Below are 13,843 nucleotides of genomic sequence, written 5' to 3'. Positions count from 1 at the left end.
CCAAAAGTTCCTCACCACTGCTACAAGTCCTAGTTCAATTGCTATAAGCCCTAGTCTGTCAGGCAGCATTTCCTGAGTGTCGGACTGTTTGGAACATACAACAAATATTCAGGCTTGGTTCAGTGGTAGCAAGTCACCTAGCTTAGATGCTTTAGAGCAGTGCTACTCAAAATAAATCAGTGCAAGTCGGTAAGTTACTACCTGCAAGTCTGTGGCAAGTTTCCCACTAAGAAAGAAACTAGTTGTAGTCTATGAGCACAAATATACAGTAGTCCCTGTCTCTGGCAAATTGGGGGGGGGGGCTTGCCACAGCCCCATATCAGAGAACTGAAAAACCATTGCATTGCAGCACATGAACTGCAACCAACTTATAGTAAATTATTACAAATTTTATGAAATGTGAGAGCTGATCTACATCTTCAGAAGTGGTACAGCCATCCTAGGACTGCAACTAATCAGGAACACAAATGGGAGTGGGAATATGCTATGTCCTGAGCCAGCTAGATCCAGGATGAATTTCTGTGTACAACAATTGTGTGTATGTGTTTATACACATGTATCCTGAAATGCCTCTCCTATATTCCGAAGTGCAATATTGTGACAGAAAACCAAGATGTTTTAAAAACCAGAAAGGTTGAACAGGAAGGATTACATACAACACAAAGTATGGTTTAATCAAAGAAATATTGATTAATATGCCATTGAGTCTGTGCCATGATCATCACTCCTGCTTCTTCATCATACTAGCTCCTAGTGAGTGAGACCCAGACTCCCTATGACCCAGTCCTAGTCACCTAACTCAGTTTAGGATACAGTTTAGGATTAGTAACCAACTATTACTTATTCTTTCACAAAATTTAGCTCCCACTTAATAATGGATCCCTTTCTTCCTTCATTCCCCAAGTAATATCAGACCTCCAGAAGGAATGGGTAAGTTACTAAGAACTGTGATATTTGGAATAAATCATAAAGTGGTTTTTAGTCAAACCACGATTTGGAACTGCCTGGGGAAAACAGACTCAAAGGGTCTGACTGGTGCTTGGCGAAAACATCTGATGTATAAACAAAGCACACTTCAGCATTATTTCCCAGTCACTGCCAGTCAAAGGAATGAACAAGCTTTCCCTTTCAACAGCCAGCTAGCAAGCAAGCAGGCAAGTGCACACACACACTTCCTAAACAGTCATGCTGTTTTGCTTATGTTAATGGAGGTTTGTACTCCAAGCAGGCAGTGCTCTCATAGGGTGGCGTGCCCCCTTGGTTGTGGAGAGAAGCAGAAATGGCAAAGCACATTTCTGTTCCAATACCTGCTCTTAGCACCAGGGACAATTAAACAGTACAGCCTAACAGCATCTTCACTCTGCCTGCTATTTTCTATCTAGGCCTTCACTTTCACAGTCTGTTTTTAATGCCTATCATTTTGTGACACATTCCTCAGCTGCTGCAATACTTTGGAGGCCACTGATATAAAGACCTAGTAAAGCAGGAATCTACTAGCAATTGGTAATAGGGGACACTTTGAAGCAATTTTGTTACAATTGGAGTAAGGGGAGAGAATTGCACTGGAGTACCTGGAGATTTGTAGAGAAATGTTCCCTTTTCCTACAACCTTGAAATGTTAGTAATGGCTAACTTTTACCTCTGCAGCAGTGCCCCAGATTTGCAGTTATGAATTCCTATTTTGTTTACAGAATTGTGAAAGGTATTGGGTTGGGATGCATTATGAGCAGATCTGACCATTTTCAAATAATTGTGCCTGAATTTATTAAATATGTTTTTGATGGTGCAGGTTCTTGGAGAGGTTGGGGTTTGGGGGACCACACAAAGGGGAGTTGGCGGCTGTATGTTTCTTTGCCTTAGAGCGACCACCCCAGGAATCTGCATTATACTAATTATAACCTTCAGTCTCTCTAGTTCTGTATTATCTGTATTGACTCACATAGGTTTCTCTGGCTACTCCAAGCCCTACCAGAAGATGCTGAGGATTGAACATGGTTCCCTTTTTCATACAAGGCATGTGCTGTCCTTCTTCTCAGTGACCTTTCTGTAGTGATATGATGTACAGCTTCTTTTACTGAAAAAGAAAAGAGGTGACTATGGTATGGCTACCTCTTTTGCAAGGACATCTTTCTTTTTTAAAAGAAAAGTAATTTCCCAATGTCTTATGTATTATATTGAACCTTTGCTGATATCTGGAATGAGCGTAGAAATGAGAACTACTGTATTTTCTGGCGTATAAGACTACTTTTTAACCCAGGAAAATCTTCTCAAAAGTTGGAGGTCGTCTTATACACCAGGTGTCGTCTTATAGGAAGTAAGGGATCTTGAGACTGTTGTGCACGCGCTGGTAACCTCACGTCTAGACTTCTGTAATGCGCTCTACATGGGGCTACCCTCGTGCTTGGTCCGGAAACTGCAACTAGTACAGAATATGGCAGCCAGAGTAATTTCTGGAACATCCAGGAGGGACCATATTACGCCGGTTTTAAAGTCCCTCCACTGGCTGCCCATTAGCTTCCGGACCAAGTACAAGGTGTTGGTTATCACCTTTAAAGCCCTAAATGGCTTGGGTCCAAACTATCTTCGGGACCGCCTTCTCCTCTACAATCTTCTCTGTGCACTCCGCTCCTCTGGGAGAGGCCTACTTCAGCCACAAAAATCTAGGCTCTCGGCTACCTCCCAGAGGGCATTTTCCATCATCGCCCCCAGACTGTGGAACGGCCTGCCGGATGAGATCCGTCTACTTACATCCTTAGACAGCTTAAAAAAGGCTGTTCAGATGGATCTCTTTCGGCAGGCCTTCCCAGATCAGAGAATCCGGCTTCAGAAAAACGTCTGGGAATAAGATACTGCTGCTCCCATTGATTGTTTTGCTGATGTGACGTTGTTGACCTTCTGGTCAGTTTTTAACTTGTATGATGTTTTTTTTTGTTTTCCTTTTCTAAACTCTGCATTGGATTTAATACTTTTTTAAGGAGGGGAGGGTATCAGGGATTTATATGTTCTATATGTTTAACTTTGTTAGCCATTATATTTAGTTATATATGGCAAGTATATCCCAAACTATATTTTAACTGGAAAAGTTGGGGGTCGTCTTATATGCCCAGTCATCTTATACGCCGGAAAATACGATACATGAAGTCTGTCTAAAGTTTGGAACATTCTTATAGCAACTAAGAATAGTATATGAATAACATTTACAAAATGAGAACTAAAGTAAATGTTTTGGTCATGCTATGCTATTTATCTAAAGAATGGAGAAGTTATTTTCCTTTTTTTTAAAAAAAAAATGTGTTGTGCTTGGAGTTGGAAACTTACATTTAAATTAGGTTGGTTCCAGTGACAGCTGGTTCCTATAAAAATTAGTGTAGTGAAAAGAGAAACTTTCTTCATAGCTTTAGAACTTTTCTCCTTCCTAGTCCCCCTGCACAGCTATGAATAACTGAAGAAACCACAAGGATCATCACTACACCCCACCTCACTATACCTCCACAAAACCATTACACCCTCACAAAGCCATCTTAACAATAATGTATGCTGGGGTTGCCATGTATCAGTCTTGCATTCCTAATATAATTGTTGCTCAGAGATAGCTCATGAGGCTCTTCATGATCACAAATAAACACTCCTGATAATGACAAAGTGTTGAGATGGTAAGGTGCTGAGTTCTCCAGCTGTTTTGCTCAATATTTGGAGGCTTAAGGAAGGGGCTGTATCCCCAGTCCTGATACTCAAATAAAAACAAGTGAGGATCTCCTTAGAGTTTGGAAAAGTTACTTTTTCAGGCTACATATTCCAGAATACTCTTGCCATCATGTGTTACATTTTGTCATTTTTAACTCCCTGCAATGTCTCCCCCCCCTCCTCCCAAAATAATGGTATATCCTTGTGTTGAAATTTTCTTGTTAAAATTTCCCTGTGAACTGAAAGGAAATGCCATTGAAATACTGAAAAGATAATTTTATGGTGAAATGGTTATGTTCTTTGTATTCCTGTGAAATGGTTATGTTTTTTGGAACAAAAAACAAGCAAACATGGCTTATTTAAGACATTACATGCTAACTGAAATCTTTAGCTATTCACAAATACTTCCTACCTCCCTATTCAAACGTGTAACTACTATTATGAATAGTAACTGCTGTTAACTTTCACTGGTATGTTCTGGAGTCTGTTGCTGCCAGGAGTTTTCCCAAGCAGTGAATAAACTTACTATGCAGTTCCCCTTTCCATGAAGTAGTAGTAGCATAGGTTGTACAACAGTTGCTGTTAGACACAGCAAGTTTTGTACAACCAGGACTATAACCGACAGAGGTTATAGGAAGAAATAGGAGAGTTTTGCTTTCCTGGAGATTTGAGAGCTAAAAAGCAAAGTTGGCAGTCCTTGGGGTATGCTTTATGCTGCTGAATTTGCTTAAGTTACAGTACAGTGTTATTGTACCCGTAGGCTACTCACAGTAAATGTTTTTTCCAATTTTAGCAACATTCTTTCCAGGCTTAACTACATTTGTTTTTATCTTCTCTATGGCAATTGATGACCTCAGTCTCAAAAAGCATACTGTAATTCCGTAGGATTTCTTGTTATGCATTTCTTCCACAGCTGGAGCTGAATCAAGGCTGTCTAATCCAATGACTTGTTGTAATGTTTAATGCCTTCTTTAATAAATGTCACATTCAAAGAGTCAACAGCGTTTACACTTAGCAAGTAATAATTTTAAACAGCCTTTATGGTAATAAAGGAACAGTTTGAATAATGTTTCTCCTTTCCATCCCATCACAGCTGACCAGTAGGAAACCAAACAGGAGAGATAAAGGATAAGATAAACAATATAATCCTTTAATAATTTCACATGGAAAATCAAACAGCAATTTGGCGTGAGACTGGAACAAGAAACAATAACCATGACTTTAGAAGGGATTACAAGAGAAGTCTGTAAATACTAAGGAGGAGATATATATAACTGAAGAGGAGTCTTAAGGATGCTTCCATAACAAGAGCCCCTTAGTCCCTTAGTGTTGCTAGAGGAAGCCACTTAAAAAAACAAACAAAATAAAAGAAGAAGATGGGAGAAAATGAGTAATTAAGTATCCATTCCTCTCCTTTGGAGGAACAAAACTAGCAGAAGTACTGAAAGGACAACTAAGGGATATTCACAACTAATTCCATGCTGATGTCATCATAAGGCAATGAAAAGGGCAAAATGTGGAAGCAGAAAGCATTCAGTTAATGGTGCTGGAGTCCTGAAAAGAATAAAAAATTATTTATCTGTCCATAACTGTGAAAGCTGGTGAATCAATTTTATGTTTAGTTACTAAAAAACGCAGCAAATAAGAGCTGGAAAATACAGGAGAAAATTCAGGTAGTATTGGAAGTATGTGGAATCATACTTTGTATATGTGTTTTTAAGAATAAGCCTCAGTGTGAGTGCAGTGGGACTTCATTCTCAATGAATTCATTAGGACTAAGTGGTATTTCTTTTGATTTACTCCAGTTGAATACAGGTAAGCGTAATTTGCTGTTGGCAAACTTTATATAGCCAGCAGCATTTGTGGAGAATGAATACAAACCAAGCTTCAAAAACTTGCAGATGAATCAACATATTGAAGATAAAAAAAGGGAAAAAATAGCCATGGCTTTGCATTTTGTGCTGATAATGTACTATCCCAAAGTTTTATGGGGACTATGTTGTTATCAACAGAATCACAGTAGGTTAAAATTATTTGAGTGTTTTCAGACTTTGCCCAAATGTTGTAGCTGGTATCATACTTGTCAACTTGATGCTACCACTGTTTGTCTCACATTTTGTAGACATGTCCACACATCTACTTGAATGCATGTGGAAATCCTGTGTTATAGGATGTGTTCAGCTGCAAGAAGAGAAAATTGTGAATAATATTTTTAGTGTGGTTCTCCTGTATGCTGTAAAAAACAAAATACTCTCTTAGTGCTTGCTCTGAACATCAGACAGAACAGCCTTTCTGTGTTGTAGGCTAGAAGCATAGAGAATACAGCTTTCCCTTTACATAGACATTTGGAGAAGCATTCCTAGGCAGGAACAAATTGCACCTTGTTAGATTCCAGGCATCATCTGTGTCCACATTTTTCAAACAGCAAGGGGTACATTTTCTTACAAATTGCTGGACAAAAACTATTGACTACAGGTGGTGGCAGGATGGCAGTTCAGGATGGGTACAAACAGTACAGGATATATTTTCATTGTCTCTCTGGTACTCCTTATTTAACCAATCCAAAAGCTCATGTGTTTTAGATGGGTGTATTTACAGATGCAAAATCATCTTGACATCTATTTCCTGTATTCTCATACAGAGAAACAGCTTTTATTTTTAAGAAAACATCTGTATCAGTGATGGACCAATGGTACCATTGTTAGTTAGATGCTGGCCTAGTTCAAGGGTTTTTTTTAAATGTACATATGTGTTTATATATAAATTAATTTTTGAAATTCCTGCAGGACTGTTACAAGGTGGTGATGATGATTTATTTAAATATGCCCGAAGTGTATTGTAGCCTTTCAGAGGCTCATTGAACAATTTATGTTGTCTCTGTTTGGCTGTTGTTCACATTGAACCTTGAAGTGGTATCAAATAATAAACAGTTGCATGATAGAGAAAGGTGTCTAGTAGTTTCTTGAGATGCTGAACTACACACACACAAATACACATTAAGAGAAAATTGTTGGCACCAGACATCAGTCCTAAAATCTCCAGGAAGGTCTGAATTTTATATGTGGCAATGAGACAGCCATTAATTCCTTCAGATGGTAACCGTAGAACTATTCAACTGGCTTTGTTCTACACCAGGCAGTGAAGTAGTGCTTCATCCTGACTTAAGCAAACAACATACTTCCCAGTTACAAGGAGGGAGAAAGAGAGGAAGGGAGAGGGAAACTGAAAATATTTGCTGTGCTAGTCAACTTCACTAAAGGACTATTCCAAAATACAGATTTCGTATCTAGGGATGGCTTTTTGACTGGCTCCTGTGGACACAGTTATGGAGAATGCCTCATCCATGAAGCTAGTTCAAAGACAGCCTTCCTGAGAAGCATCTAACTGAAATTAAGATTCCAGCTGCAGGTCCTTGCTAAATAAACTGAACTTGACCTTACAGCACTTTCTGACAAATAATCTATGGCCTGTTACAGACTGCCAAAATAAAGCTGCTTCGGGTCTCTTTGGAGGTATGCTATTTAAATGATGCATGGGTCCTAAGAGTCCGGAGGTCGCGCCAAAGCCACACTCCATTCCTAAGCACTGGAGTGCAGCTTTGGTGCAGCTTCTGGATTCTTAGGATGCATGCATCATTTAAACAGCATACCTCCAAAGAGACCCGAAGCAGCTTTATTTTGGCAGTCTGTAACAGGCCTATGTAAACTTTGGAGCAGATAAGTGTGAAACTAAATTAAATTCAGCCCAGAACTATCCTGAATTAATTCAGTATAGTATTGAATGTAAAGAAAATTATTTTTTTAAACTAGCCCTTCATGGCCATTTAAAAACGTTATTTACCTGAGTGGAGAGTTGTCAGGTATGATATACCTATTTGCTCTCAGGGAAGAAATGGGAATAGCCCAATGATGAGCAAAACAATGTTTGCATCACTATTTATTTGTTCATCCTCTTGAAAGGGAGGCTCGGCAAAATCAGGTAATCTTTGGTCCAAAACACACTGCAGAAATAACCCAATTTGAGATTGCTTTAACTGCCTTGGCTTCTGGGAATTGTAGTTTATTGTGGCACCAGAGCTCTCTGACAGAGAAGGTTAAATATCTCACAAAACTACAGTTCCCAGAATTCTCTAGCATTAAGCCAGGACAGTTAAAGCAGTTTCAAACTGGATTATTTCTGCAGTGTGTTTTGGACCTTTGATGACTGTATGGAAAATAATATTTTATGTCACACTGTTTTCTGAATTCAATATGATAAGACATATGTGACATCTAAAAAGTACAGGAGGGCTGGGACATACAGCAAACAAATCAAAGATAGAAAATCCAGTGGAATTCTCGATCTTCTTTACATACTGATGTGTTTCTTAAAAACCAATGCTGTAGTGAGAAAATATGTGCCAAAATTACTTTTAAAAAATAAAAAGTGGTTGGGAAACTAGCTTTCTTTATATAAGCTTTTATAATACCCTTTTACGTCTTATACAGCAGACTATGCGATTGTGACATTGGGAATATGTTCCCAGTGTCTCTCTTCAGGGAAAATGATAAGATATTTGTAGAGGTTTTTTTTCCCTCTTCAGACTAAACAACTACCACAATGATACAGGAAGTTCAAATGAAAAATTTAAAAAACAGATTACATTAGACTTGACCAAAATGTTAGGGTGGAAATTAGACTTGGTCAATGGCCATGATGGCTGGGGTATTCAGCAAGCTGTTGTCCAAAAAAGAAAAGTTTTGAAGCTCTGGACCTGGAAAGGTATCAGCACAGTTCTAGGAATGTACTCATAGGAGAGGATACAGCCATCTTTGGAGTGATTCCAGCAAGAAATAATAGAAGAAGCAAAAATGTATCTTGTTTCATTCTGCCAATACTCCTCTTATGCCATTATTCCCTTACAATACTTTGTTCTAGGCCTCTGGCACTTGCAATATAGCAACTTTTCAGTGTGCATTTAGTTTTTTATACAGTGGGCCTGCTATATCAGCAGACTAGCCATCTGTGAGTTGGAGCTCTTGTGGATCAGCCTGCCCCAAATTAGTCAATGGTGGCACATGCATGCAGCCATGCTGATGTGGGCTTGTTTACGTTGTTGCCCATTGACTAATATGGTCTTGAACTACCACATTTTTCTCATATGTGGGGCCCCCAGGAACTGAACCTCAGCCAGTGGGAAAGGCACACTATAGTATCTCACTTGTTGTATCTCAGCAAATTTAGCAATTTCAGCTTGAACATACTGCCTGGTAATCCAAATATTACTTTCTGGGCATGATTTTAATATTAACTTAAAGTGCTGCTAGTTTTGTCTCTCTCCCCTCCACTCAACAAATGTTTTTAACACCTGGATAATAAGTACTCCTATTTGCCACATTCATGTTTCCCAAAAATGTTATATAAAAGATATTACTGGGACCCAAATTCCCCCCCCCCCCCCTCTGGCTTTTGTCAAAGTATGGCAGCAGCAGAAACTGATATACTATAGTGGTAACCAAGCCAAACTTTAGTGGCTGTTGTGTTCCGAGTCTCTGAAAGTAATCTGAGTTTTCACCTCAAGACTCCACTAACATGTTTCTTTGATCTGGTAGGATACCCTATATATGGGGTTTTCATATGTAGAGCCAAGCATGCTCCTAAGATACTGCAATGCCTTTGGAACAGTAGAAAGCTTTGCATGAGAAAGGCATGTTGACCTGACGACATGTAGAGAACTTTAGGTAGTATCAAAATGAAGATTAAATGGGCTTGCTGATCACTCCATCCTCCTCCAGGCTTTCTGCATATCCCCTTGGACTAAGGCCTGGTACAGACTGGCACATTGTGCCGGCCTGACCATGGACTAGGGTTGCATGAGGGCTGAGCATTTAGACCCTCAGCCACCCTACCATGGACCCTGGGCACCATCTTGGCATGCATCTGTACAGATGGAGCACACCACGATGATGTCGCTCGTGTGCAGCACTTACATAGCCCTGCACATGATGGGCATCATAAGGCTGCACTGAGGCCCTTATGGCACTCATTCCAGGGTGCAAATAGGAGCCAGGTTTCATGGCTCCTATTTACATCGGGTTGGGGGTGTGGTGTGCAGCTGCTGCATCCCCGGCCCAGCCTGTTCAGGGGCGGCACTGAACAGGCTGTCTACAGTCCCTAAGTTACAAATGAGGTCTTATTGCACAAAGGTGAGTAAGACCATTTTTCCTATCTACCTCCTGCTCCCTATCCACCCATTCTGGTGTTGTCTTAAACTCAATCACTGTTTTGTTAATTCCACGAGAAAGCACTCAGAATCATACTTTGTGTGGGAATATAAAGTATTCTTTGGGGGCACCAAACAAGATATAAATATCTGACCCACACATGGTTACTCTGTGGTCATGGTTATGTGACTGTGGTCATGGTCATGTGATGTCTTATAACATAAAATGAACTCAGCACCAGTTGACCTTTGGTAATCACTTGATCTTTGCTTAAGCAAAGATCAGCATATTTTGTAAACAGCTGACAACCAAAATGGTTCATAATGCATATGTTAGAGCATGGAAATATTACATGGAAAATATACTGCTCAATCTTTTACAATTGCACTACAAGTCCCAGGATCCCAAATCCAAAGAGGGTAAGATGAAGTCCTTGAATCCAGGCCTCTTCAGTTCTACTCCAATATTTCAACAACTGCACTAGTTCTCTGCCATTTCATTTTGTCACTATGCATGCTGATGCTTCAGCTCATGTCCTATAATAGCAGCACCTTTATGGAGCAATCCTTAGCTCATTATCCCAGAAATGTCACTTTATGTGGTATTACTCCCAAGTAAGCATGCTCAGGGAGGCAATCTATTGGAAGGACAAATTATGTATGGGAAAACAGCATACACTGTACTCTTTTGCAAAAGACAGTCACTATTTCATTCCAGCTGGGAAGACCAGGAAAGAAAGACCAGGATTTGAAGGAAAAGCAATAAGTGCAATGTTGAACTGGCATTGTTTAGTCACATTGATTGGGATCAAACTGTCAGTTGACACAAAATATAAAACACTATCAGAATTATATCAGAGTAATTTCTTTTAAATAAAAGGATAGCAAATGCAGTTATAATGTTGACTGATGAAGCTAAACAAAGATTGCTACATTGTCTGTGTTTCCCTAGAAGCCAGAGATGTGTAAGAATAGAGCACTGCCTACTACAGATCTGATTAGCACATCTAGAACATTTGCTTAAGATACAATTAACTGGAAAAATCAGATAATAAGATAATATGAAATGCTGTATATGTGATTGCACAAGATTTTCCTCCATGCCAGATTGCCAGTAGTTGCTGTATCTTTTAAAATCTGGCACGAACTTGCACTGGAGCAAGCCTCTGACTGTTGATCCCACACTACTACCCTGAACATTATTGATGTTAACTACCATCAAGTCTACTACAACTTATGGTAATCCTATGACTGAGAGATCTCCCAAGTCACCCTATCATCATCAGCCTGACTCAGGTCTTGGAGATTCAGGGATGTGGCTTCCATCAGTAATGTGATTTCCCTTCTTTCCTATTGCCATATACATCATTGTAGTAGTTAACTACAGTGACCCTGACTCATGGTCAAGCCTGTGGGTGAGACATCTCCAAACCCCACAGTCTTGCACCTAGGGCCTGTAAATTCAGTCCTGTGACTTCCCTGATTGAGTCTATCCATCTGGCTTGCGGTCTTCCTTCCTTTCTTACTGTTATTTGTCTTTCCTAGCATTGTTGTCTTTCCTAATGAGTCATACCTTCTCATGATGTGGCCAAAGTACAACAGTCTCAATTTGATCATGTTGGCTTCTAGGGAGAGTTCATGCTTGATCTGTTCAAGGACTGATTTGTTTGTCTTTTTGGCTGTGCACAGTAACCTTAGCACTCTTCTCCAGCACCACCCCTCAAATGAGTTGATTTTCTTCCTACCCAAATAGGGGACATCTCTCATAACAAGGGACACCTGCCAGTCCTATAAAGAATAAGTTTTTCACCCTGAAATAAAGGACATTCCTTATAATAAGGAATTACCCTAGTGGCCTTCTACACAGAGAGACTGGGAATATGAAAACTACATGGAGAAAAAGGATGGACTGACAGTGGATGACATGGACATAAATCATTCAAATTGATTGTCAACATAAACAACCAAGATATACATATTATATCCTCTGTATTGTGGACTCATGGATTGGGCCATTTTGTTAACATGCCACAGTTTGGGTTGTATGTGTTTTGAGGATAACTCTGCTTGCCACAGTTGTCAAGTCCAGCATCATCCAACAGCTTTTAATTTGGTGTCAGACAAATGTTTAAGAACAAAAATAAAAAGAGCCTCTCTAAGCTATTTCTGACTTTCTTAAAAAAGCACTGAATTTGGATTTGTAATTGTTGCTGTTTCTGGAACAGGAAGTAGTTTTTAAAAAAACGCAGAGTGTTGTGGCACTCAGTGGAAAAAAGTGGTTTTAGAACTTTTTGTAAGCTGATAGTATGGTATTTTGAAATAACCTTTTTTCAGTATGAGAAGAAAAGATCACATATCTATGGATTTTTAGATCTTGGAAAAATTACTTTTTTTACATTTCAGTTTGCAACATCCTCCAGCCAGTATGGCCACAGATCATGATGGCTGGTGGATTTGAGTAGTTGTTGTCCTCCTCCTCATCATCTTTATTTGTATCCTGCCTTTTCCCCAAAATTGAAACTCAAGGTAGCTTACCATTTTAAAAAGAACAAAAATGTATAAAAAGTGAGCCTTAAAATAACATGAAACTATTTGCAATATTAAAACTATTTAAATACTGACTTTAAGAAATAAAATGCAATTAAAAAGATAAAAAGCAATTTAAAAACAGTTCAGTTCAAAACAAACTGCTTTAAAAACTGTTATTTAAAAGATTTCTGTTTCAAAATCCTGACAGAATAAAATTGTCTTTTCCTGCCAATGAAAGGATAGTAAGGAGGAGGCAACAAGATTATGGTTTAAATTTTAATAATGATCCTGAAGTTTTATTGTAAATGCATGTTGTTTTTCTATGCCTAATAAAGGTTGACTGACTGACTGTAAGGAGGGGGGCTTTTTAGCTTTACTTGGAAGGGAGTTTCAGAGTCGAAGGGCAGTCACAGAGAAGGCTCCACTATCCCCATAACCAACCATGCCTGTGATGATAGTGAGACTGAAATAAGGGCCTTTTCTGAGGATCTCAAGGCATGGAAAGGCTGGTACTGTACTAGGGAGATACAGGAGTTTATCACATCTCTAAAAAACCCGGCTTATCTTTCCTGTTTTGAATTCGAATTAGGGATGCAGCAAGGTTTTATCAGATGCATTGTGCCAGTGAAGCTGCCGGCAGAGTGGAGTCTGGCTAACTTCCGGCTAGAATCTGAGCTCAGCCAGCCAATTGGCAAAGCCTGGAGCTGCCTGGTTTTTAAAAGATGCCCCCTCCTTACTATCTGATCCCTGGCTGCATCCCGAATTAGAATTCAAAACGGGAACGGTAAGCTGGGTTTTTTAGTGATGTGATAAACTTCATCGTTTGACATGTAGTCTCATCCTGGCCCGTATAGGGCTTTATAGATCATAACCAGCACTGTGAATTGTGTCCTGAAACAAACTGGCAGCTATTGAAACTGTTGTAAGAGGATATGTATGATCCTTGTAATTAAACAGAACTTTCCCAAGCTCTGGTTTGTCATCTGCTGAATCTTGTTAGCAGCTGGATTTGTGGACACTGATACTACGGTAGCCACTGAAAGACTGCTGCACAGTGCCCACGTGAAGAGATTATTGATTGTGGAAAACCAGTCTTGCTTATCACAATTCAATTTTAATCAAGTGAGTAGTTGGCTGAAAGTTGCCTGGTGTTGGGAAGAAGACTTCCTTTCCTGTACCGCCTTGCTGTGTATATTTTCCATGTTTGTAAACAAGAGAGCTATGGGAAGGAGCAAAGCCTTGCTGTTGCTGTGATGATTTGGCCAAGGGTGGGGTGAGGCAAAGGTGACTGAGCAGCTGCAGCCCATCCATGTAAAGATTCCAGGGCAGAGGGCCTGCAGAGGAAGATTGAGCCAGGAATTCAAGCATAAGGAGGCTTGAATTCAAGTATAAAGAGGCTAACTAAGGCTGTGCTGAAGTGGAGAGAGT

General features: G+C 39.7%; 1 protein-coding gene and 1 long non-coding RNA gene across 2 annotated transcripts in view; one reads left to right on the top strand and one right to left on the bottom strand.

Annotated features, from left to right (window-relative positions):
• Positions 1-13,843, top strand: part of ITPKB (inositol-trisphosphate 3-kinase B) — a 103,610-nt gene that overhangs the window by 22,735 nt on the left and 67,032 nt on the right.
• The window catches only part of LOC121919015, a 50,299-nt gene continuing 41,103 nt past the window's right edge, over positions 4,648-13,843 (bottom strand). Inside the window, exon 4 of the long non-coding RNA XR_006101371.1 lies at positions 4,648-5,865. This is a non-coding gene — a long non-coding RNA (uncharacterized LOC121919015). The remainder of the gene's footprint in view (positions 5,866-13,843) is intronic.

Source organism: Sceloporus undulatus, chromosome 1 (genome assembly GCF_019175285.1).
Source record: "Sceloporus undulatus isolate JIND9_A2432 ecotype Alabama chromosome 1, SceUnd_v1.1, whole genome shotgun sequence".
Classification (NCBI taxonomy): domain Eukaryota; kingdom Metazoa; phylum Chordata; class Lepidosauria; order Squamata; family Phrynosomatidae; genus Sceloporus; species Sceloporus undulatus.
Note: the sequence above shows the minus strand (reverse complement) of the source record. Positions and strands in the feature narration are given on the sequence as shown.